Here is a 27575-nt window from a genome sequence, read left to right on the forward strand (position 1 = left end):
GGTCTTCTCACCATGTTGGTGGCACGTTATCGTCATACATTGCATAAACAATTGTCGCTGCAGCAAGGTTGACTTGTTATTTCAAAAGTACCAACTAAATAAACGGGTAACCAAGGCAGAAAAGAATACTCAAGCATTTGTTTGTATTGAGGTGCTCAAATGACTTGAATACTAATTTGACATTTCACCACTACAGAATCCCTTCTGGTTCATGGAGAAGGATTCTGGAGGTCTGACTATATTCCATTGGTGCATTGTGACAAAAACAGTGACTTTTGCATAGTCTCATAGTTGTTCTGTTAATGTTCAAAATTCTTAAAAAGTGTAAAGCCTCATTGTCTCACATATATTACTCTTGCAATTCTTGCAGATGTCATGCCCTGCAGCTCCATGTGCATTTTAATCTAACCCCAAATCAATCGTGGTACATGACCACATGTTTTTTCCAACACTGACAATACGCCTTTTGTAGTTTCCACACTTAATTTCTGGTTTCACTTCCTGTTCTTGTTCTTTAAAAGTAATTGCATTCAGACTTTACTGCTGCACAACTGGCGATACATCACAGAGCACTCTAATACATGGTTGTTTGGCTTGATGGATGCTGGAAAACTGCTGCTGTAGCTCTTCTTGCAACAGGTTTACATAATGAAAGACCCCAGGGGACCTGCAGGATGTGCGATCATCAGTTATGTAGAACAGCGTGAATAAAAGTGGGGTTTTCATTGAGGGAGATAAACAGAGTGTAAAAAGAGAAAGTTTAAAAAGCTGATTGTATTGATGCAACACCAATGAAAATGTGTGTACACCCTTGTTTGTTTAGCTTCTCTAAATTTACTATACCAACTCGTCTGTTCACCAATTTGGTTAGAGGGTTTGTTTCAGTCCAGTCATGCAGGAGTTATGAAAATTTGCTTTCATTTGCAGTTTTTGCACAATGTTGGCTCTTCTGACTTTAACCTCCCACTGGAACACGCCCTTCACTTGGATTGAGTGACAGACTATGCTGCAGTGTGTCAAAGCGTGTCATACAGCTATGACACTCGGCATGTTCCGGCATGATGACGGTGAGAGGAGTGAAGTCATTGTCACCAGATTTTCTTTTTGTCGCAATACAAGCAATGTATTTTCTAGGCGTTACTCATTTGCCATCTCAATTTGAATGTAAATGCCTAATGGAGCTTTCCGATTGTTGCCAATGGATTCTAGCTGAATGCTCATGCTGCTGCTAATTTTCCTCTATTATCCTTACAACTACTTCCAGATACATGATGTCACATGCTTACCCTCTTACAATGTAAGCTTGTAACATTTGTGCCGCCACTTTGCGGGAAACCTGCTAATTCCAAAGACTGAAGTGACGCACACTGTATTACTACACTAACATGAGCTGCATTGCCCAATCAGACGGAGATTTAGGAATATTCCTATACTGTGGAGTACAATTTTGGCAGTGGTGGGCTGAGTACCATGAACTCCTTTGGCAAGAGTGCATTTTTATTTATTTTTATTTTTTACAGCACACATAGCCCAAAAAGTCCAAGGCAGGGCTACCATAAAAAAACATCACACGGCACTATGATCGTATTGTTTGGTGCCAATATTGAGTCACATTGTGCATTCAGTCCATTTGGCATACACCAGGTCTCCAGCTGCATAAGAGGTGTGGCAAGTATTTAGCAATTGTATTACTCTTATGAGGAAGAAGTTTGGAAAGCTGATGTAATGCATGCTGGAAACACTGGCATGTTTTGTGGTTCTTTAACAGGCAATTAAACATGACGTAGTATCCCAGATAGTCTGTGAGCTTCCAACTGGTGAAATCCTTACAAAATGTCACTTATCCATGTTGTGGAACATTTTTATTGGCTGTACTTTGACATGAAAAATGGAAGTCTGATCGTGTGTGGCGGAATCAAGTTGAGCAAGAGATACTTTCTGCTGTATTGAAGTTGAGTGATATATTTTGTCCTTTCCTCGTGACTTAAGAGTAATCCAGGTGATTTTTCTATTTTATTTTTTACCGGTGTAGTTTAGAAGAGCTATGAATATTTTTGTTGGATTCACTCCATCAACACTTGTTTCCCCTACATTTATCACAAATTCAATAAGGCAGTTGTTGGACTGATTGTTTTTCTTTGTTCACATCCAGGTACCTCTGCAGTGAGTCATCATTTTTAAACGCGAAAATTCTTCATTCCATAACCACAGGGACATTGTCCAAGTGACTTCTATCCCACACACTTCCATTGAACACAACAGACTCGGTCACCGTGACTTTCCATTCTATCTGCAAGTGAAATGACTGCATTAATGACGTGACATGACGTGATTAATAAAATATAATTACCCAAGACTAAGACTTAAACTTTATGGCAAATTATATTAATTACTACTATAAATCCAGTATTTGCACATTTGAGGTAATCCTCATATGTGCAGAAACTCAACTCTAAGTTGTATGTATCCAGTGTTCGATATAAAGCAACTATTAGACGCATTAATTTTATGCATCTAAATGACTTGTGTTAATTGAACTGGGCAACCATATGTCTTCATCCAAAGATCCAAGACGCAGAATCCTGACCCTTCGTTTCAATGGCAGGTTGTCTCAGCAGAAGAAATTCCTGCCAGACAATTGTGTTTTCGTCTAGCGCCAGGTTGACAAGAGCTGGATCAGGACACACGGCTTAGTCATGGACCGTGAGGACATTGTTTTGGCCAGACAAGTCTGCTCTCTCTTCTGTCCTTCCTCCTGAAATAGTCTTGGTCTTCTCCCCCAAAGACAAAATCATGAAAGGGAGCAGTTCAATTGAACAAGAACAGTATACATACTGATGTGAGAGAAGTTTTGGTAAATTTGTCTCTGTGGATGGTGACAGTTCAGTACCGTTGAATCACCTTACCCTGATTAATATTCTATTCAGTTGTAACAATGACTGTGGAGGCACCTGAAGGCCACAAGTCACGGTGTTGCTTGTCATGTGTAAGAGGCTAAATTATTGAGTCTCTCTGAAAGGGCTGAAAGGATGGCATTGTATGTGGGAGATAGGTGATGTTGTAAGCCCCCTCCTGTTTATAGACGCTTTCTCAACCATAACGTAGTGTAGATGGCCTCTCTCGCCTGTCTTTGAAACCATCTTTTCTGTCTAGAATGTGATGTTTGTCCTCAAAATAATGCTCTTTCTCTCTGAGTTGCAGGTACAACTGTACATATATTTAGTCTTGATCTGACGAGTAAGCTCATCCGTGCTGTGACTTGTGACGTGCTTGCTCAGTGGTTGCATGAGTAAATAACACATTTCTTTAAATTACCTTGATTGTGTTAATGTTTTCACACATTAATTGTCAACAAAACAATGACAAGGTAGGAAAGAAGGAAAAAAAAATATCAGCATGCAATACTTTACATCAATACATCTTGCAATGATCTATTCTGCAACATTCCTTGGAAATGACGATGTCCAATCAATTGTAACCTATTTCTAAATTTCAGATTTCTGATTCAACATTTAGGCTTCTTAAACGACTGATAGGGAATGAAAAGGGCAGCCTGTTCCAGTGTGCCATAAAATTAGAAAGTCGGTCCTATAAGATAGAGCAATTCCCTGTAATTATTGGTGGAACATTACTTCATGCTGCATATTTGCATGGAAGGATTCATTTATGTAAGTACAAGACACCTTTATTTATATAGTGATTCCTTTTATGGAAAGTGTGTGTGTGTGGGGGGGGGGGGGTAGTTCCTATGTAATGAACAAGCCTCAACAAAAACTTTATATCTGCCTTGTCTGTTCCCAACTGCTGCATCTGTTTTGAAGTGGCTCATCTAGCATATGGTGAGCCTCCTACACACTCTCTCTCGCTTGCTCTCTTGCACTCTCTCTCGCTCTCTCACACACACGCTCATGCACACACATGCATGCAGTTGCATCAAGATGTCAAAGGCTCAATGTCTGACTCAGTTGCAGGTGGGTGTAGGGTTTCCCCTTCTACGGTGGCGGTACCTTGTCAGAACAGGAAACTATTTGATATGCTGAAATATTTCAGGACCACGACACCTCTTTGGATATTGGTCATGTCAGAGGCAATGTTTTGTCATACATGATATCCAGGCTCAGAAATGAGCACCACCCAAATAATGTTTTTTTTTTTTTTTTTTTTTTTAAACACCCAGCTTTATTCTGGCAGTGGTAATGGGCTTTTATAGTGAGAGCAGACTTGCTTGGATTTAAACATCTTGTGGAAAATGTCACATGAAGCTTTAAAACAATGTTATGTTGTCTTTTATTTTCAGACCACTTTTGTATTATAGCAATATTCAGATTCAGATTGAGGGATAAAAAAACGTAGACTATTTGATTTCTGATTCTCAATGTTGCTACAGATTAATTGGATAACCATTAGAAGTATATCAGTGGCAACTGTTTTAATTTTCTTTGGGGGCAGTGCTTTAAACGGGCCAGTACTCATTGGTACAGAGTAACAGCACTTTTCAATTGTCGTCTCACGCGTACGAGGAATTTTGGACGGCGTATTGTAATTTGGGTACCGCAAATAAAATACAATAAATAAATAAACAAACACATAAATAAACTATTTCTTTTTCTGCCACCGGAACTACTATATTTGGTGTGTGTATGCCATCATTCTGACATGTCAACAAAGCTGCAAAAACATGCTCATAATGTAACATGCTGCCATTTAAAGCCAATGCATGGACCTCGGTGTCAGCCATGTTGGCTGTTTCACTAGTACCATCAACGCGAAGCAATGGAAAGCATGTACATTAGCTAAGCATCGCTATAGGCAGGCACACAGCTCAAAAGGAGTGTGTAGTTATATCTATGGTTGTTTTTTACTGGAGCAAGTCTGCATACATGTGCTGAACTTGCTAGTTTTAGTACAGTATACAGTTTTTTTTTTATTGTCAAGGCCCTCTGCGATGGTATCCAATCGTAACAAAGGTGAAAAAAGGAATCACACTGGCAATGATCAGCTGCAAGCCATTATCCTTCTGTATGCAGTATTGAGGGGGTTACTTTGCATATTGAAAGGAAATGACCTTAAATGCCGAGATGCCCACCATGGTGCAGAGCCATTTGCCAAATTCCCAAACATGCTAAATGAGGCTTGCAGCTGCACGAAAATCAAGATGTACTACTTTGTACACTCAAGCGCATCTGTGCTGTCTACGAATATAGAGCCCCGTGTCTCAAGTTGTTTTTTTTGTGCATTATTCACTTAAAAATCTCTTTATATTAAATTCTTCAAAAAAAACTACATTTTTAACTACGTAATTTGCTTGACTCTTAGTTTAAGTGATTGCTTTAGCAGATGGAGCTGAACTAATTTGCTTTGAGCTGTTGTGTTAGTCAATCAAGGCCTTGACATTAAAGGTCTCACTAACTTTATTCCCAAGTCTTTTGTTCCTTAATCAATAGTTGTTATTGTTCTGTGAACTTGATTCCATGTGCGCACATGCTGTGGGAGGGACTGACAGGAATTAACAGGACATGCAATAACACCACTCTACTGAGTGAGATCTAATGGGCCATAACTCGGGGGAAACCCTTTCACAGCAGCCCCAGGGTCTTTGCAATCGCGGGCAGCGACGGGCTTGAAGCAGTACACACGGGCAAGGATGCACACTTTCTGAGTCACACATTCTCTAACTCAGGAGCTATTTGGGAATTATAGTCTAATTGTGGGGTAAAGTTGCAAATGTGTAATGCTGAAGTTACTTGCATGGGATTGGGTATATTTGAATTTTCATTTTACTTTCTGCAACCCGTGTTTCACTGTAGTTTTACTTACTGTCGTGTCTACCGACAAAAAGAGTTGCATGTTTGACGGAGTAAATCTTGTCACATTGCACTTGCACCTCTTGAGATTGTGACCTTACCCAAAGAGCTTCTTTGCTAGCTTTTTAATTGTTGAGAAGACCTTTTCGCACAGTTTTTTTTTCCCCTTGGCCAAGGTACCTTACAATCCACAGAAGAGTTGTCAAAAATCTAAATGTTAAAGGCCTACTGACTTATTTTTCTTACTCTTGGGTTGAATTGGCTCATAATTAATTGCAAATGTCTCCCATCTTATATTTATTGAAAAATGAAACACTTGGTACTTTGTCATGCATGAGTATGTGGTTACTTAATGTGGCAATATATGTGTTGATGAAGCTTCTCTGTCATTTTTCTGAATCTGTCTCGTTTTTAAGCATGACCTTTTACACTGATATGAAATGCACTCCATAATAGTTTTAATAATGTCAAAAAGGTAAGGGTGCACTAATTGCTTTAAAATCACTCTGCAAAAATGGATTGGTTTCCTGGTTACTGTTAATAGGAAAACCAAAAAGTATTCGGCCATTGCGCCTTTATGTTTGAATTCATCAGGATATGAACTAAATATTTAGCAATTATTTCAAGTTCTCGTACAAATACATTAGGGAGATGTCAGAATAGCTTCCCTTCTATTATTGCCTTTTTATTTAATGATTTAACCATAACCTCAAATAAAATTCAGGACATTAGCGGTCAAGAGCTCTGTATGTATGGGATATTTTTTTTATCAATTTCTTTCATTTACTATCGCAAATTTTTTTCAAGTGGATAGGAGAATCTTTTTTTGAATAGTCTGCAAAAATTATTATTAGAGATTCAAATAATTGGGAATTCGGTATTGGAATTGTTTGTTAGTGTTGCCATTAACACTCGTTACTAGAAAAGAATAGTTCGACATTGCATTGTAACAGTTAATGTTAGATAATTGCCCATTGTACCTTTCAAATTTCACTTACTGTCAGAAATAATTATTGGACTTATTCACTTAGCTGTTGGGCTGAAAATGTAGGGGATTATTGACTGCAGGGATCGGCACTTTTATTTCAGTCTTTTCAATGCCATTGAGGCTTTCCTCGACACATGACAATTCAGCTGTAGGCTATAAATATGGAGCAGATTTAGTGCAGAAATAAACAACCTCTTTTGGCAAACCAGTCCTCCTATTGAATAATTATAGGCTCAGACATTGACTGGAAGACATCATTATCCTTGAAAATAAAGACATCAGCGAGCACCCTTACAGTCTCTATTGTCAGCATTGAATTCCGTCCAGCTTTGTGGTTTGGAATTAAGCCAAAATGGAATGCCCACAAAATGTAACAGAAATTCCAGCATGAAAAATATCCCAACATTTTATCACATTGATCACAGTGCCCAACGAGTGAACTATTTAAATTGTTATATATTTCTCCATCTTTCAGCTGCCATCTTGATTGCTTTTTCTTATATCCTCTATTGGCAGTGATAACTAGTGATGACAACAGCAGTAAGATTGGTAATAAATCTAGTTTGTAAAGGGGGGTTATGATATAAAGAAAATGGATGGATGACATCTCTTTTTTTTTTTTTTAACAAAGTTTCTCAGAACTGTGATTTTTTTTTTTTTATCTGACACAGTCACTGTGTTACTCTTTCTGCAGAGGTTATCCATAAGGTGTGTTTTTTCTTTGTCTCAATTGCACTCAGGTTGTTTTTTCCTTTTGGTCGAAGGTACATTTCAATTTTTTAAACGTAGTTTAGGCTGAGACTTGAAGTGTAAATATGAGTTTTACCATTGTAGCCGAATTTTAAAAAGTGAGCGGCTCCAAAAAGAAACAAAGGGGAAAAAACACCAAGTATGTACTTACTGCTTTTATTGTGCGTGGTTTACTTGAAATGAGTAACCCAGCACACCCCAACCATAATGGTCTGCTCACCAACAATCATGCTCCAACCCCCCGCCCCCCCTTAAGTACTCGGTCTGGGCGATAGAGCCTAAAACTAAAATATCTAAAATAAAAAAATTTACATTTATGTATTTATTTATTTATTTATTTATTTATTTATTTATTTCATCAGGAATTTACACAATAAATCAAGTGTGTTCGGACCTACGCAGTGGAGGCTCTGATGAACCCCTGAGACCGACTCACCGAACCCCTAGTGTTAAGAACCACTGATTTAGACATACAAAAAGTAGGCATTTTAATTATTTTTTCCGATTCAACTACCACTCAAAACAAATGTCATTTTGGTTGTAGTGCAGGGCTTGAGATCTGTCCTTGATGTCTCTAGCTTTTATACATTTTTGGGAAGTAAGCCTCGTGAGCTTCTGGAAAGCACAAATGAACACGAGCAAAGGCCCACCAATCAAATAATCCAAAAAGAAGAAGCCAATTGAGACTCAGAGAGCTCCAAGAGGCTGCAAAATTTGCTTGCGCAAGTGATTATTTTTGTCTTGAGAGAGATCTCATTACCTCCACTGAGACTTCACAGTGCTGACCTTCAAACATGTGTGAGTTCATGTACGTATCTCGTGGATATATGCACATATATAAATTACTGCGAAGAGGTTATATCACTTCAAAGTGCAACTCCAGGACCATAGATATTTAACAAGATAATTTTAGTCCAATTGTCGTTATGTGAAATAATGGAAGACTGCCTTTCAGTTGGACAATAGCAGTGTACTTTTCTCTAATTGTGCAGACCTTACCAATCATTTGTGATCCCAACATGGATCAGCAGAGTTACTCAGACCACTTACTGCTAGCCAGAATGAACCAAGCACAAACCTTCGTACATTGAAAAATTGGCATTATGTTGTCGAGCCGTGAACTAGGCTGTTTAAATGATAAACTATGAGTTGACAGCATTACGCGTTACACATTAGTAACAAGAACACGCATACTACTAAGGAACTCTCCCCAAATCATAGCAATTGTGATTTTCTTGCAATGAGTCTTCATTGCAGTTTTCTTTTCACTGCGGCAAAATCCTGAATGTTGAGAAAGTAATAGTTCTATTGGGCCTAAAATGTTGGATACTGTGAGGCGGCAAATAGTATAGACGGACATATAAGTATACGTGCCCACAGTGACTCCAGGTCAGTCTTTAATCTGTGAAGAGGCAGTGCTGGGGGAATGCTATGTGAGAGAGAGTTGTCAAGAAAAGTGACTAATAGCAGGACCTCGAGAACATCACCTTGCTGTCTGGCATCTCAAATCTCAAATTCTGCATTGCCTGCTTGCTCGTTGAGTCCAACTATTTCACCATTTGCTTTGAAATAGTTGCGCTCCATCTGAGTGAGTTTGTGCAACCCTCGTCTGAACTTAGCATGTGGTACAGATTACAACATGAGGAGGTATGGTATATAGGTTCATGGCAATTTTTATTGCTAACATATGCTGCATGCCTTCTGCCTCCCTCTTTTTTTTTTTATGTGGGTCCAAAATTGGCATAAAAAAAAAAATACAGTATCAAAAGGTGCAGATGCTTTAAAGGCCTGTTTTGCCTTCACTTTTTTAAAAATACCTGGAATCTGGAAGGGGAATATGACTTTAGACACATAATTAAACCAAGGTGTAGATTTTCTCAGAAATCACCATGATAGCTACCCTTGGTTGCATAATCACTGATTTATTAAACAGACTGTAAGAGGGCTCCGTGCCTCAAAAGAAAGAGGTGAGAGTGGCCCTAATCCTCTGCGGGTACATCTACCAGTGATATTAGAACGGCGTTATAGCTCTGATATATATGATCTAAGAGATAAAAAATGTTCTTGCATGTTAAAACCACTGGGTGGGAGGACAGGCAGATTTTTCCATTTATGTTGTTGAATTTTATTATGCCAACCAAAACACAAGGCAGGTTGTTTCTTGTAATACTTTGTTAAAATAATGTTTTCTTTAAAGGAATATTATTTTCTATGCTAAATCTCTTGGTGTGTTTCTCCAGTTTAATCACACTTTGTAAAAACATATTTGCGAAGCAAAAATACGAACCCTGAATGTTTGCTGCATGAAAAACACATTAAACTTTCATCAATAGTCCATCCAACATTTACTGTAGCTTCCTGGCATCCCATCGTGATCACAAAGTTACATTGACTGAATTTTAAAATTCAGAAACATCATCAAAAACAGTGAAGCAGAAATGTAACTAATAACTGCAATTTGCTGTACATCTTTTTTTTTTTCTTTTGCTTGGCAGAAGTAATGGAATGTCATTAGCTGTTCGTTCTCATTCAGAACTTGCGCTCGGACTGCTATTAAGCTTTTAACTGATCCTGCCAGCAAAGACAAGCGATAAAATTAATAGCCTCCCCAAAGGTTTCCTTACGTTTCCGAAACACCACTCTCGTAAGGCCTGTTTTATGATGACTGACGATGACTTGCGACTCCTTGATTGCAGCTTTGTAGTGTTGGGACTTGGGAGTGTCATCAATAACAAAAATGAATAGGAGCGGCACTGAGATAAAGCCGCTGTTCTTTGCCCTCTCCCGCCACGCAGATAGCAATAACAGAGGCAGAGTTCCTCGGGGCTGATGAGTGATGTTGACCGAAGTGTTACCCCCAGAGGGGGCCAAAAAAAGATAATCACATAGACATCACCGTGTCTGTGTCAGGCAAACTGAGGGCAATGATGAGTAATCAGGTGCCTCTGGAAATGACTTAATCCAAAGAGGCGACGAGTCGACATTTCATTGAGGCCATTACAGACGGTCTTTATGCTCATCTTCATTGCTCCTTCTCGACCTGTCACGAAACTAAGCAATGGAATTTTAAGTGATTGAATTCTTAATTGATGAAACGATACGGTCATATTGCACCTTTCCAGACCCTATTTGGCTATATTTGGGATTTCATAAAGTCCAGAATGTTGCACTGATGAAAGGACAGCACCTTGTCTTCATGAGACTCGACACTTCATAAAGTGAGATCAGCCACGGAGATAGGGAGCCACTGCAGGCTTTGATTTTCCTCTGCGGATGAAGATTGCCACTCACTTTGAAACAGATTCAAGTCATTTGCGTTTTCGTTATAGCAGGATGAAAGTTGACCTGCTCTGCGTCATTTGTTTCCAAGGTAAGGAATATTGCATTTCTGATTTATCTGGAAACAAATTCACCAAGATACTTTGTAGATGAGACTTAGTGAAGGTTAAGAGGGAAGAGGAACGTAATGCTTGACAGAAAGGTATGAAACCAAAGTTGTGAAACCTTGGTGTGTGTTTGTGTTTGAATATTGTATAATCCAGATTTGTGCATTTAACTTGTCACCCTGGGACATCCTTAGCGGGAAAATGACTAACGTAACCAGCAATGTTAAGAAGTTCATACCTATGAGTTATGACAAGGTCTATTAGTATTTAGCCGACAAAATATTGAAATTCAAATGGAGTGTACTGTTAGTTCAGTTCGATAGGCTCTCTCGTTGCGGAATGATGAAGGTATTGATCACATAAGATAGAAAAACATGAGTAATGCTTGCATTGATGTACACAGGTTTATAATTTAACACCACAAGTTCTCTATGAATGTGTTCGGTGAGGTACAAAATACAAATTATTTTTAGGATTCTGTCTGCACTACTAGCACAGATTCAGTGGAAAATAAATCCTCATTAAAGCACCAAAAAAACTCACTTTATGCCTTACTCGAAAGTATTCGAGTACGTAATGAATAGCAGGATGGTCCACTTTGTTGAACGTGCCAGCCAGCACGGCTTATGTTGTGTTACTCACAGGGGAAACCCAGCAGATAGTCTTTTTTGGGGTCTAGAATATTTGGAACATGTGATGTTAGGAAAGCTCAGCTAGAAACTTTAGCTGTGCAGTGAGAGTTGCCTGGGATGTTAATCAATAATCTGTAGTTTTGCTTTTAATTTGCCTGTAGACGGCACCGAATTTTCTCTTAAGTGTATTATAGCTCATCTCTGGTGTGTAACCTTCCGACTCAGCCCTCTAATTAATTTTCTTAAACAAATTAAATTGTCATTGTGTCCTCTAACAGCAGCAACACTTTGCAGCTACCCTATCTATTGGCAGCAGGAGACAATGGTCATTAATAATCATTAACTGCATTGTCAGAACATGACAGAATATTCACTGAGGAATTAGCTGATGAAAAGCGTCTTATGACACAAAACAGAGTTCCACCCTTGGCCTGTTTTAATGAGAACGCAAGCTGAAAATGAGAAAACCCTCAAACTTGGGGGTTGTGGTCACGCTGCTTTGGGGGATTTTTCAGCTCTTATTGACGTGAAGGTTCATATTCACTGAGAGAAATTTCGATGAGGACAAAATTCCCTGATGCAATGGGTGAGCTGTATTTCTCTCTGTTTTGTTTTGTGATAACATCTTGCTCCCTGCAAGCGTTTCATTTCGTTTTTGTTTTTGGCTGTTTGACCTGTTCAATAAACACCTGAAAAAATGGCGCTAACTGTGGCGCTTTTCCCTTTTTTTGTTTCCCACTTTACCCGAGTCGGCATACTGTACAAAAGTTGGCTCCCAATTCATATTTCAGCTCACAATACAAACCAAGACATTGAAAAATCCCAAGTCAGGATACGGCTGTATATGGATTTGCCTTTGTACCCCATCAGAGTGAATTTGAAATAATATGAGACGGATACACTTTTAGATATAAAGAAGAGGCATGGAGTATTTCTACTTTTCTGTATTTTGAAACAGAGATGCCTTCAGAACCACTGTTTTGGTTGTCATTGTTGCAATTGACACAGTTGAGCACGATATTCTGATTGAGCAGTTCAAATCTTTTTGTTGTTATTTTTACAAGATTGACAGTTCTTTATTGCAGTTGAAGATTATGACTCTGATCCAAGATAAAACACACTTATGCAGACAACACAGCTTTGGATCTGAGTGTCATCGAACAACCTCAGTCCCTTACTTTTTCAAACCGAGTGTATCCGTCATGTTAAAGAATGGATTCAACTCAATGCAGAAACGAAAGATGTCGTTGTTTTTGCCTTAAATCTGAAAGTCCTCAGTCATTGACGGCCACACGTCAATTTAGAAATCCCGTTTTAATTATCGAATCAGAACGGATTTTCAGAGACACCTAAAAGCTGTGACTAAAACCAACTAGCTAAACAGCACTTGTAAAGGCATCACTTTATGGTCCATCACACTGTGCATCCAACAAATTCAGTGCAGCTCTGCTTACCTTTTGGCTTTGATTAGATAGCAGGTGCATCACACCATGTGAGTGTTTCTGCATGACTGTCCCTCTGCATGACCGTGATACACAAAATATAATTTGGCGGACAGACTGTAGCCGTCAATTGAAAATGGCTCAAGAAACTTGGTGTGGGTGGCAGCACTTATGTAAATTATCCTCACTGAAATGTAACAGTAGTGACGAAATGAAGAACTGCTCGGTGAGAGTCACAGACACTTTTTCAGAACTACGTATATAACGAAATACTTAATTTTACTTTTATTTTACAATTGATGAGTGAGCAGGCACTCCCGAGACCCAGCTTCAGTATTTATATACAAGCCATTTAATGCAATTTTACTCAACATGTCCCCTTTAACTTTTGAGGCTTCAAAATTGTTATTCACAATTTAGGAGTTACAACCACTGCATGCAGAATACATCAATTTTTCAGGGCCTTGTAAGTATTTGGATTTTATTATTTAAAATTAGTGAGAGGGCAGCTACACTTTTTAAACTGTACATTTTGCCATGTCCACAAATTGTTGTGTTTATATTATTTTATTGAAACGGTTAGGTAAATGAAATGCAGAATATTATTTGGAAAAATAATTTCAGCGATGGACAATTTCAGCTCACCAATGACTGATTGAGTAGAACGTATTATTAATCATTTGATAGCAGCTGACTCCAAGTGTTTGAATTATCTTCTTCCACCTGTTGTGTTCTGTGGTTGTCAGATTCCTGGAGGGATGGAGATTAACGTGTCATGCCGTGTGTCTGATCCTTTCCCCAACGTGCACTCGTCCTACTTTGTTGCCTTTTGATCGCAGTCACATCTCAAATGAATGCACTCACCCTGTTCTGTTATGATAAAGTACGTATAACTTAAGCGGCATAAATCACATGTGTTCTTAGTGCATTCTAAGTGTTCTTAGTGCCCAAAGCGCTTTACGATGCCTCACATTTACCCATTCACACACACATTCATACACCAATGGGAAAAATTAAATGTTTGTGCTCGCTTGCTCACAAACAAACAGAATTTAAAAAATTAAATCATTGAAGAATGGTGCCATGAGTAGCAATGGGCCATGTTAGCGTGGTGCTGCCAGAACTGGCATTGGTCCTGTATATTTATGATATAATACAATAAGTTTCAATGATTATTTCATATTTAATGTATTTATGTTGTGTTATTTAAGCCTTTAAGAAAATTAAGACAAATACTTGTGTGCTATTGTTTTTGCGGCTGTTTTTTTCCAGTATAAACTGATCAAAGTATTTAAAGGATTTAACCTGACGTACTAAAATAATGTGCACAGCGCGGTAAAAAAAAAAGAAAAAAAAAGTCAATGATTGATTGATTTAAGTGGCTAAAACTATAAATATTAAATATAAAAAAAAAACGGAATTCACCACGGGACCAGTCATATTTTAGAACTGACAGGTTTTGCAAGCAAGCATGACTCACCACATGCCCCCCTGTACACCTTTGTCAAACTGAATGTGCAGACCCCCACAGACCTTCACATTCCATTGCTATGTCCTCGAGGCAAACGAAAAAACAACAACTTGGGATTCCTTCAATTATATTTCAATTATCCGAGTGGTTGATTTCATTTATCTACTAATTTATTTTGCCACTTCCATTAACAAAGCACAAAACCCTTTTTTAAATAACAAAACGCGTCTACCTCCTCCTAGCTCCTCCTAATGTAATGGCCAGCCCAACTGCTTATTACTTGAAGTCATCACGAAAGAAAGAAAAAAAAATGCTGTGCGATTGTACTAGTTTGCTTTGCTTATAGTTATTGTCAATGATAGTTATAGTTGTGATATAGTTTTGACCAATGCATGAGCATTAGCTAAATTACGTCTGACATGTCTAACTCAAGTATTGATGTGGATGACTTTTTTTAATAATACTCCTCGGGTTGTACAGCAAATTAGCCATAACATTCATCTTTTGAAGAATGCTGTCATTTTGCATGGAGATAGACAGACCTGATGAAACTGACCTTAATCCTAACAGTCAGTGGCAGTTTTCACAATTAAACTGTTCACTACATGATCTACGTATATTGCTCTAGCTACTCGAGATAACAACTTCGAATATTCACGGGTGTTGCATGATACTTTTCTTAATGCAAATAAGATTTTTTGACCATTTGTAATGCCTCTTTCAGAAGATATTATTGCCATGCTTACAAAAGACAACCTTTGTGGGGGCAGCTTACAATTTAAGACAAACATAGCATCATGTAGAATTAACTGTCGCAACAAATTTCATAGTTTCACGCAATAGCTTTACAACGATTGCATAACAAATACATACGTAACAAATTCATCCAGTAGTTCTAGAGAAATAGTTACTACAAGTGAAATCACATACAGTAAATCTATTACAAACTCCTCGTTATCATGACAACCAATGCTGTAGTTTTCAAATTATGAGTTTATATGTTAAATCAAAATTTGAATAGCTTAGAATAATTATTGTCCGTTCAGGGGAAATAATCCTTGGAAAAAAATACATTATATTTGTCTTTTTTTTTTATTAGGGCCTGTAAATGAGCATCTTCATAAAAAATAAGTTCAAAATCGAATCCAGCAATATCAAGCACATGAATGTAGTATACATTTTTGTAGTGATATGTTGCTGAATAATGAATTCATACTGTTTTACTGTAGTTGAAGGTTCTTTTCTGTTTTACTCTCATTGAAGGTGCTTTTCTTGAGCATTTACTTCTATTCATCCATTCTCAGAACATTTTATCCTCGCTATAGTTATTATGGGCATGCGAGGGCCTATCCCAACTGCCATTGGGCAGAAGTCAGGGTACACCCTGAACTGCTTGCCAGCTAATTAGACATTAAAAATACAAAATAACATAAAAGTGTTGCCCAAAAATGCCGTGTTTTCCCACACAAAAACCTCAACTTCTGCAGAGCACTTCATGATTTTTGCTGTGTTGTACTCAGATTGAAGTGGTCTTTCCAAACAGACTTTGCATTTTGACAGATTTCAATCTTGGAGAAATCCTGTTATCTTGCTGCTTACAAGTCTTCAACTGTTTCTCGATGCTGATAGCAGTCAATCAATTTGCATTTTCTTCTGAAATATTTGACTCTTTCTCTCAAGGAGAATAAAGGTGACAAAAGCAATGATATGGCATCCCCTTAAGAGTCTCATTGTCTAATTAGATTGCTGTTATCTCATTTTCTTCTCACAACTCCTGGGGGTGTATACGCTTGTTATATGGTGATTGCTCTGGCAGACTGTGAATATTAACCAATGCTCAATGTGAGTTATTCATTTTCTCCGGTATTTCTGCAGTGCAAAAGCATTTTTCAGCATTTTCTAGTGCCATTGCTATTTTTGTTTAGTCTCTCTCGAGAGTGTCAGGACAACTTGACAATTTAAGAAGATTAACTGGTGCAAAACGAAGCATTGTTGATAATCAAGGATGGCAAAGTGTGTGTTGTATTGAATGATGTCACTGCATGCATCAAGTTCATGTCGCTGTTAATTGCAGTAATATGTTTGTCAATATGAAGCGCACAACCTTCATTTTCTTAATCAATCCCTAAGTATCTCTTTAAATATTCATTTTATACACAGCATAAATACGTAAAATGCTGTTGGCTTGGGAATAGCTGTAATCATTTAAGTTTGACACATGGTTGTGAATATTTTTGTGCTGTTTATTATCCGAGTGGTAATTTTAAAGGCTTCATCTTTAATCACACAGATCAGTCTTGATTATGCATTGATAAGCATCTGTAGCTTTTACTGCAGAAAATGAAATTTCCCACCTTGATGCAAACTTGATGTATCATCCTGACTGGCCCCAAAGCCGAGGTCTGTCGAGAATTTTGCCTTTTAAGTTTGATTAACGGCAGGAGCTGCTCTTTACGCCCTTGGACGCCTGCAGGTCAGAACCTAATCACACCTATAAAATGTCTGTGTGGAACCCTTTGAACTACTTTATTATCCGCCTTGTTCATCGCTTACGTTCCGCTCTGCTGTTATGCTTCTGGGTTTTTTTTTTCGTTGCGTGTGTGTTCAATGATCCTGAATCCTGCCAGGAGTACTAATGATTTAAACTACCATTTTTCTGGCTGCAGTTTAATCAATGCGGGCATTCAAATGTTTAATACCTACAAAAATCTACTCAGTATCTAGAGTGCATCATCAAATTTAAAACTCGTTTCAACTGCATTGCTTGATTTTTCTCTGTTGATAAATGTCAATGACTGTTTTCATCCTCTGGATATTGAAGAACAGAGTGATGGGGAAGACGATGGGGAAGAGGAACAAGGGGAGGGCTGCAGCCTGCTGTATGGATACTGTAGTCAGTGTGTGTGTGTGTGTGCGTGTGGTGGGGAGGTTTATTGCTTCCCAATCATCTTAAGTCAATCTAGCAAATTACTCGGCTGCCCTCGCTCCTCAGTTCCACGCACAACTGTTTTGTCTTTGAACAGTGCAATGTTCTTGTTGGATTGAGGCAGTGGTTGTCAAGCCATCTGGATGAGGCTGTTCAGATCCTTGAGACAGCATGAGAGTGGAGCTGTTAATCTTGGATGGCTGCGAACCAGTGGCAAGGACAGCCTCTAGCTTGTGATGTCATTGGGGCTTTTCTGCTATCAATACCCAAAGAATGTGTGCTCTCGATTAGTTGTTTGTCTCTGTGGGGTAAGTAAGTAAGTCCCCTAAGCCTAAAACTTTTTATTATACTTTACTCATATTTTTTGAGTATTCAAATTGCATTGATGAAATTTCCAAGCTATTTTCAGCACTTTACATTGGTTAATAATTTGGTAAAATAACAGACCCACATGTGAACTGACAAGAAATGATTCGCAGAAAACATGGTCCAGGAATGTGACGTCCATCCATCCATTTTCTGTACCGCTTGTCCCCACGAGGGTCGCGGTCATCGTGCAGTAGGCGGGGGACACCCTGAATCGGTTGCTAGCCAGTCACAGGGCACACAGAGACGAACAACCATCCGCACTCACACTTACGGGCAATTTTGAGTGCTCAATCGGCCTACCAAGCATGTTTTTGAGATATGGGAGGAACTCGTAGTGCCCGGAAAAAAACCATGCAGGCAGGGGGAGAACATGCAAACTCCACACAGAGAGGGCCGGAGGTGGAATTGAATCCGCACCCTCCGAACTGTGAGGCGGACGTGCTAACCAGTGCGCCACTGAGCCGCCTTGGAGTGTAACATGTGAACCCAAAACTGAACCTTTACAAAAATCATGAAAAAAACCTACATGCTTTAAATCAAACCATCCTGACACGAGTCGGACATTTAAAAGACAAACAATGAGCTCAAAATAAATTAAACATGACTAAATAACACTATTTAATCACAAAACTTACTTACTTATGGTAGAAGAGCCAAAGTCCCGGAAATAATGTCCCAAAAGCAAATCAATGTGAACGAAAGGATGGCAAAGATTTCACAATATTTTGCGTGGAAAACCAAAGCTGTCGAGTCGACTTCCGGGGTTCCGCTGCAGTTGGTTATTTGCGTTTTCTGCTCGACAGTGATATAATGCTTGCCACTTAAAGCAGGCTTATTGGGAAAAAAAACCCAACAACAAAGTGAGCTATGAAGAGGCAGTGCTCCTGAGTACAGATTGCAAGCATTGACAACAAAAGCCTATTTTGGTGCTCAAAACATTGCTGACCTGCTGCTGACGAGGAATGATTGTGTTTCACATGCTTCCGCAGGCTTTTCTGTGTTGGTCACATAACCGAAGTAGACCTACAATCACAGTTTCCACCCAAGCACTTTGACTACTGTGCTGCAACCCTCATCACAGTCGTCATTCTAAATATTTTACTCACTTGATGGTCACAGCATGCCAGGTTGTCTTTTGATATTATTCATCTGCACATCCATTTGAATCTATTGACTTCACTGTCGCCATGTCTTTATTGATTCTCTCAGTTGAGTCGCCTCTTTCGACTTGTCACTCTCCACTCTTTCCCTTCATTATGTATTAAAGTTCACCCCTTTTTTTCCGTAATGGTAGTCTTCTACCAGAGCTTTTCAAGAGCTCTGTTGTTTTTTTGCTGTTTTTGTCATTTGTTTTTGTCATAGATGTTCTTTGTCTTGAGTGTGGACACTTTGTGGACTTTAACATACATTTTGGCTGTGACAATTATCGAAGGAATGAAATCTGTGCTTCATGGTTGTGCCTTCTCGCCAGCACAGATCTTGATAGAGGGAGTGCCTGCTCTATTTGACTGTTGCCATTTGATATTAATACACTTCTTGCCCATAAAACTAAAATGATCAAACAGTAATTTTTAAAAATATATTTTTTTCTTTAGTGGTTGGCTTGGACGCAGGAAAGGGGTAAAGCCATTTTCATTTGTGATACAAATACAATAAAACAAAAACAAAAAAAACAATCTTAACAGGATATTGGAATTGCATTGTAGCCATGAAAAAACAATGTTTTAGGATCCCCCTGAATTGGTTGTATTCTTAAATGATCATTCTATCCTTCCATACCACTTTTCCCCCTCCAAACGAACAGTGACTAATTAACAGACAGCAGTATTTGTAGCTCCACCCATCACAAGTTAACTACAATTCCAACAAAATGTGTTCTAAAGAGGGACTGTGTCTATTTAAAACATGTAAACAAGGCTACTTGACGACTTGCACACAAGAAATAGCACATTGTGCAGTAATTGACAGAATGGGGAAAAAAATGAATGCATTGTGTTGGGCCATTAGTGTATTATTGCAAAGAAACCTGTCTTTGAAAATGACTGCCAACTGAAGCATGTTTTGTCATCAGTTCAATAATTATTTTGTGTGAAAAATGAACAAAAGTCACTAAAGAAAATTGCCATGATCTGATATATTTTAGTTAATCAAGGTTTTAGCCCTGACCATGGGTGAATTTTGCCCCAACTCAATCCCCTCAGGGCAGGTTTGACTTTCTTGCCAATAGGTTATTGGCAAATAAAAGATCTCTGGCCAATATAAACTCCCTGCAGGGGCTTAGTGGCCCCGATGTGGCACAAGCTGCTACAAAATCCACAGACTATTTCCATTTACAAGATGATGATCTCTCATCACAAATCATAGAAAATTATTTTCTCGCACTTAGCCGTCTGAGCCTTTCAGTATTTATGATACTCATGCCTCACGAGTTATTAAATGTCCCCCTCCCCGATTGTAATATACTACAAAGCTAAAATAACAATTACTGGTATAAGGTAAAACTCATCTTTAGTGTTGGATTTATTCATTTACTAATTACTAATTCAGCTCTAAGGTGCACGCTCTTTTGTGTTTGTGCCTTTTTGCTGAAAAGCAAATTGTTTTTATTCATTTTCTTTGTTCTGAGCTGTATTGATGGCAGACTTTTTGTCAGTGCTGATGGCAGCTGTTATTGGTAGGAGGGGCTGATGGGAGTGAAAAAGCGCAGAGTGGCTCACAATAGGCCTTTGTTTATACTTTGAATGAGCGGGATTATATAAAAAAACACTTCGAAATATTTAACTCCAATGGTTTAGTGATGATGTTGCATTACCTTGATGTGCAAATTCTCCGAATTCAATATAGAATGGCAGAGACGAGTTCTAATTTTGCATGAGACCAACAGAAGCATGTTACTGTATGTACACGCGATATTAGGAGGTTCACTTTTGCAAGCCATTTACAGCTTGAATTAATGCAGTCCGTCTCACATTCCTTGGGGAACCAATCATGCTAATCTAATGCACAATGTATATTTAATCAGAAAGTCCACTGGTCTGATTGGAAGTGGCTTCACCAGTCACCACTTGAAAGATTTGAGCTTTCTTGGATAATGACCTGAATGCACTAGATTTTTTCCCATTCTAGTAATAATGTCAAAGCCCCCTTAAATATATAAATATAAATATCTGTCAGTCGATCTGTCCATCCGTTCATGCAACCATTCATTTTCTTCAGCTATCCTATTCAGGCCAGGGATAAGGTTGTTCTGGAGCCTATATGAGCTGACTACCTGATACCTGGTTTCCAGTCAATCACAGGAAATCACATAGAGAGAAAGATAGTCATATACCTTTCCATTCACACAGTCACTGAGCGTAAACTGAACCCACGCTAGCTGCATGGAAGTCCCGCAATTGGACCGCTGCTGTCTTGATGTCAAATATTATATGTCAATGTCAGGATAAGGTATGGTAGGTATCAACATGGTAAAATATAATGTGTGAATATTAGTTGTGGATGCAAACTGTAAACAAACCACCATTGCATAAACCAGTTCTTATTGCAGGGTCTTTAACGCTTCAAGGCTTTTGTACTAGCCAAAGCTGATAAACTCCCAATGGCTACCCCATTTACGTCAACATGCATGCTCGGGCCTCACACTTTAGGGTGGAACAAATCATTCTGACAAAATATACTGGAAATATTAGTACGAGAGGAAGAAGCCGGAGACATTTCTGTGTCAACAAAAAATCGCTCTGTCCATTTCTACTTGAAACATTAGCGTTGTTTTGCGTATATTTTTCCATTTGTGACGCGTACGGTATACGAACGTCACAGACATGCGCGTTAAAGACAAAGTTTGTTCCGACATTTCGAAATAAGTCTTTTCATGCGTGCTGATCATATTGTTAATTGACATAACCCCCCCCCCAATTCAATAATATTTTGATTTGAATGAACTTGATCGGGTCAGAATATTCCGAATGGGGTGTGTACGAGAAACATTTTTATTCCGATCAGGCTCTTATTCCGAATAAAGATGTCCATGTAAACATAACCATTTTCACAGTCATTGATCGCCTTTTATCATGCAGTAACAGTAATGTCAATCTCTGCACCTCCTTTCTCTATATTCTCCCCATTGCCGCAGAAGCTCCTGACTAATCACATCATGCTCTGCTTCCAAACAGTAAAAATGAGTCTGTATAATGTTGTTTCCTCCCCTCTAGCAAAGACAATAACTTGAAAAGCAAACATATTCTAATTTCCCAAAACACGCACCTGCCAAAATTTCACTGCTGCCTTGTACTTTTTTTTATCAGGTGAGTAATATCTTTCTTGAAGTGAACAAACTAATTTCTTGCTGCTCATAGTAGTCATACTTCAACAAGGCTACCAAAAATAGGCCATGTCCCAACATACTGTAGTACTTAACTAAATGCTGCATGTTTCCCATTGTTGTTGACATCTCTAATTAATCACGTTTGGTTCCTGTCTCATAAATCCCACTTTACTGTGCTACCATCTCTTGTTCGTCTTTGCCCGGAATTTATGATTATTATGCTGAAGTACAAAATGTACAATTAAGCTACGGATTTCTTGTGCTGCTTCTCACTATGCATTCGTGACGGTACTTGTTGACATCTCTCCATTTACTTCTCAGTATTTTGCAAAATGGTTTCGGCGAGAAAGCATGGAAGGTGGACTGGTTTTAACTTTTCAAGCCACGTCAGGAACTTCATATTGTTGTTTATTCATTCTGTTCAATTTCTGTACTGGGTGTTCAGGATGGTCTTTAGAACTTTAGCACTGCCAGCACTTTTCTAATATGGTACACCTTGGTCCTACCAAGTAGCACACAATTTCCAAACAGTACACAGATGTGTGTGTTTCCATGGTGAAACGTGAAGGGGATCAATATAATCTATCTGTAGTGAACCCATTTTGTGCACCTTCCGCCGAGGTCTAATCTGCAGCAAACTACCTACTTAATGGAGCTTGATATAGCGTGCTCGGGAATTTGAATTGGAATAAAACTGGAAAAACACAAATATGTTGTTTTCTTACACTGGCCTTGTCTTATAATGAGCTGCAGTTTCGACCAGCTAGGAATAAGACAAGTATTCTTTCTACCAGTACAAGTTTTGGAAGTATTCAAACTAAAATGGAGTCACCTCGAGAGGAAACGGTTGACATGGTAAACTATAATAAATTATAGTTGATTAATGATTAATGTTCTCATTAATTTTATTGTTTAGATGATTCACTTGGTAGATAACCCTCAAGAAGGGTTTTAAGAAAATATGAACATTTTCTCAAATTCACTCCTGAATACTGCATGAAGGGAATGGAGAGAAAACTAAAGCCCTTCCTTCTTTTTATTTGATGATTCAAGCATGTCGCAGAGTTTGAAACAGTCATCTCTGCCCTGCAGATATTCTGAAATTTGAATAATCTGTATAAGTTAACTTGACTCACATAACCTTTGCCTTGAAAAACAGCTGATGTCATTGAGTGGTTCCATCTATATGGTTCTTGATGTTCCTTGACATTTTTAAAAGATGTGGCTCTCTCATCCATCTGTCACTTTGACATGGCTGGAGGAATGCATAACCCTGCAATGGTTAACAGAAAGGTAGCGAATGTGACATGGCATGACATGATTCATATAGACTACTGCCACACTGCCATGCTCATATGATATGAAAGGAGTCAAAGGGTGATTTACCGTGTTGTGTGCAGACAGGCTAATCTCTGGTAAGGCAGAAAACACAGTAATGCTCATGGAGGAAGCTCACATGCTCTGAGGCGCTTTGTCACCACCGCACGCTTCTCTGTCATTGCACACATGGATGAATACCAAACTTCCACCAGGGCCACCTTTAAGCATGACTCAAAAGATACAGCGTGAGGGGAAATTAAAAGAAAATAAGTGAAGTGTAAACATCAAATAAGGAAGCCTTTTGATCCACCTTTTGATTTGTACAGGAAGCTGGGTGTTTTGGAAAAGTCCAGAGGGTGGATTTCAGTTTGAGGCGGAAGACCTCTGTGCTTATGCCCTCCATCAAGACCTTGACTGTAATACCCCTGGCAGCTAAGTCAGCATTATATAATGCATATAAGAGTGTCTATTGTGAAAAGAGAAGAGGCTGCTCTCGATGGCTTAGGGGCCCAAAGTAACATCAACGGAAAAATACGATCAATTATGGAACTCATTATTCTGAAATGTGACAACGCGAGACAAAAATCTCTAGCTTATTAAAACATGTGGAGATGTAGACTTTTTGACAGCCCAATATTAAAGTGTGGCAGGCCAGTGGGCATTACTGCTCTCACTTTGCAGAACAAGTCTCAAGACTCATAAGGCTGGCACAAGGCGCACAAGTCCAAGACTGTTTAAGTCATTTGCCTCCTCACGGCAAATTGGACTCACTGCCTAAAAGACGGAGTCATCAACATTACCAAACAGTCTTTGATTGAACAATCCTGGTTTGCGGCATCTCTGCAGTAATCTTTACTGAAGCTCCCTGACTTCGCATTAGTTGCTTTTAGGGTTTTGGGAATCCATACGTTTCCTTGAGGGGACAAGTGAGGCAAGCAGAACATTTGGAAAGTAAGTTAAAATGGCTCTTTTTTGGGATTGTGCTTGATGTAAGTCATGCTCATTTCACAGCTTCACCATGCAGCACTGACTTACCCGGAAGAAATGACACTCTTTCATACGAATAGTGCTACACTTGCGGAAAGAGTGCGTGTAAAATAAGTTTAAATGATAAGGAGTCTGCAGGATTTTTCAAAGGATCAGGCAGTTAGAAAGAAAAATTGCAAAGATTAAATGTACTTAAAGAATTTGAATCTTTTGAACATTAGGTGTCGAATTAGCAGGTTCTCTGTGACTTTCTCAGTGTACTTCCGTTTTCTCCCATGCTTCAAAAATATGGTTAATGGTGCTTACCTCAGATGACTTCAGCCGAGAGGCACGTATAGACAAATAACCATTCACACTCAGATTTACACTTGTGGGCAAGAAACTCCATGCAAGCACGCATCTTTGTTCAGGGTTAGGGTGTTCACAGTTCTTCAGAACATGCACAAGATTGGTGACCCGGTCCTTTCTCTCATCTCCTCGGCATGTCAAGTTGAGTCATGAAGTTACATCTCTTGAGCACTGTAACGTTCTCTTTGTATTCAAGGCATGCTGTGATTAAGAAAAAAACATTTCCTCTCCCGATTTTCTTGAAATTGGCTGTTCTCGTCCCCAACCTTTCTCTTCATGGCAGGTTTTGGAAAAGATAAGACTGAGACTGGGTGACAGGTTATCTTTTCTTTCCTCATGGTGTTACACAATTACATTTTGCCAAAAAGCTGTCATGAGCCTGAGTTATGGTAGCCCATAACTGTGTGAAAAAAAACCCACCCAGGGCAATGGCATTGGGTTTGATAGCTGCAAAATATTATTCCGTGGGCCACAAATGGCCCTCAGGATTGAGACCCCTGCTCTAAATCCAAGTGGGGCAAGCTTTTGTGCACATGGGCTGTATTTTTATTGAAAAATACGTGCAGATGGGACAGCTCATGATGCTGACAGTCAAATGGATTTGCATGTAAATTTATTAATTGTAAAGGAAGGAAGGAAGGAAGGAAGGAAGGAAGGAAGGAAGGAAGGAAGGAAGGAAGGAAGGAAGGAAGGAAGGAAGGAAGGAAGGATGGATGGATGGATGGATGGATGGATGGATGGATGGATAAGTACCATCAGTCCAATTTACTCACTACCGTTCCCTGCAGGTAGATCTTGCTAGATATATTTTATTCATCTACAATTTCTTCATGCTGGGTGTTTCCTCTGAAGGACTGTCTTCCAGCTTCCAGCATATTGCTACATGCTAATCTGTCCCCCCCTGTTCCTTACTCCTTTGTGCATTTTCCTTTTGCCTTACTGGCTCTGCTGTGACAGCACAGTGGGTGGGAAAGACTGGCAGGCCGGGAAAAACCCTGCAATAATCCACATCACCCCGAAATCCAAATATGGTGTCACAAAGCTTGGAGGTCTCGTGGTGTATTCACACATACTTACACTATATAGTACATACTGTACACAAATGACTAAAGTTTGAAATAAATAAATGAATCAGTCACACAGTGCCTACATTGATTTGGTACTGTGCCACTTTAAACTGTTAAGCAATCCAATAAGGAGCTCATTGTTCAGTTTGGAATTAAAATCTCTGCTTGATTCCTGAGGTGGGGTTGACTTCCAAGTTTTAAAAAAGCAAACAAGGAATACTGGGACCTTTCAAAGTATAAAAATAGTCATCTGCCAAAAGTGTGTGACATAGTCAGCAAATATTTAGAAACTACCAAAATTTATTAGTGATGGTAATTATATTCTATCTTCAGAAAGGATGTATGTTTTCTCCAACATTTGATCCAGCTGAGTTGAACAATAACTAACTGACATAAGTGAATAAGTGAATGCATGAATGAATAAACAAACAGATAAATAAACAAACAAATACATAAATGAATATAATATACCCTAATTTCATTATGACCAGGGCACTCAAATTGAACTCAAAAGAGTTCTAACTGATAGAGTCCACAAACAGTCAAGGCCAAAGCATGTGCTAGTCCAGGCAAAAACAACTTATTTTTCTGCTTGAGTGGCTCTGGCACTTCCTCTGTGCAGCCTGATGCATTTGGCTGCATATCCAGAGCTGGAAAATGTCCAACTTCAAAGAGCCAAGTTTAGAAATGACCTTTTAAAAAGCAGAGTCAAATTTTGAGTGAAAATTTAACGATTGTTGTAGAGAATAGAAATCCTTCGAAAGTAAGTCGACCATTCAGACGATATTGATCAGGGTGTACACAGAAATCCCTAAATTAAATTTGCTAAACTTTTAATACCCTTTTAAAAAGATTCACAATTCCAACAAAGTGTTGCATCTTTTTTAATGATTCTCGTGCATATGTGTATGCTCAATTACAGCTCCTCAATGGAGGAGATCCGTCCTAGATCCTTGGGGTACATTCAGACAACTGAGCTGCACGGGCATCTGTGAGAGACAGACGTCTAAGTTGTGGACCACGCATGGGGACTGTGGAGCGTTGTAAATAAGGCAAATGAGATGTTCCCTATAGCTGTAAGGATTTAGTTATAGTTAGTACTTAGCAGGAGGGACGACGAGTGAGTTAGGGAGTGAGAACAACCAAGAATGAGGTGCAGGATATTGGGAAAAATGACTGAATCGCTATTGACCTCACACTTGAAATTCCCAAAAGTAATCATCAATCACTTTTATACACATCAAACTTAGAAAACTTTTTGTCAGTATCTATATTTTCCACGCACCAAAAAACATGTTTCAAAGCATCTCATGAGATTTCATTCCGAATGATGGCATTCTCGATACGACTTCTCCCACATTATCTAAGTGACAGGGATATTTGCTAAAGTTGGCCCTGAACAATGAGAGTCCTTCCTCAGAGGATGTGCTGGAGTCGAGGTGGGAATGAATTAGGGAGCAGCACACGACCATGAGCCTCATCAGTCTCTGCCAAGCATGGCCCACTTCCAGTCTGTTTGGACGCGCCGCACTGCGACTATGCGCGGTCAGGATGATAGATTACGCGAGGTGAGTTAAACAATTACTGAGCAATTTGTAGCTCAATGCATCATATTTTGCAGGTCTCCCAACCTGAAACCACTCAGGGAGGAGCAACATTTTGAGAAGAAAGTTCAATGAAGGTGTGAAAGAAATTACTTGCTGTTAGAAATTGGAAAGGAATATGGGGACCATTGTTTTTACTGCCAATCTGTACTGTATT

The 27575-nt window shown here is 39.0% G+C and overlaps 1 protein-coding gene across 3 annotated transcripts in view; it reads left to right on the forward strand.

The window, feature by feature from the left end:
• btbd11b (BTB (POZ) domain containing 11b) overlaps positions 1–27575 on the forward strand; it is a 72221-nt gene that overhangs the window by 18194 nt on the left and 26452 nt on the right. The gene's annotated exons all lie outside the window — the stretch shown is intronic.

Source organism: Syngnathus acus, chromosome 6 (assembly GCF_901709675.1).
Source record: "Syngnathus acus chromosome 6, fSynAcu1.2, whole genome shotgun sequence".
Taxonomy (NCBI): Eukaryota; Metazoa; Chordata; class Actinopteri; order Syngnathiformes; family Syngnathidae; genus Syngnathus; species Syngnathus acus.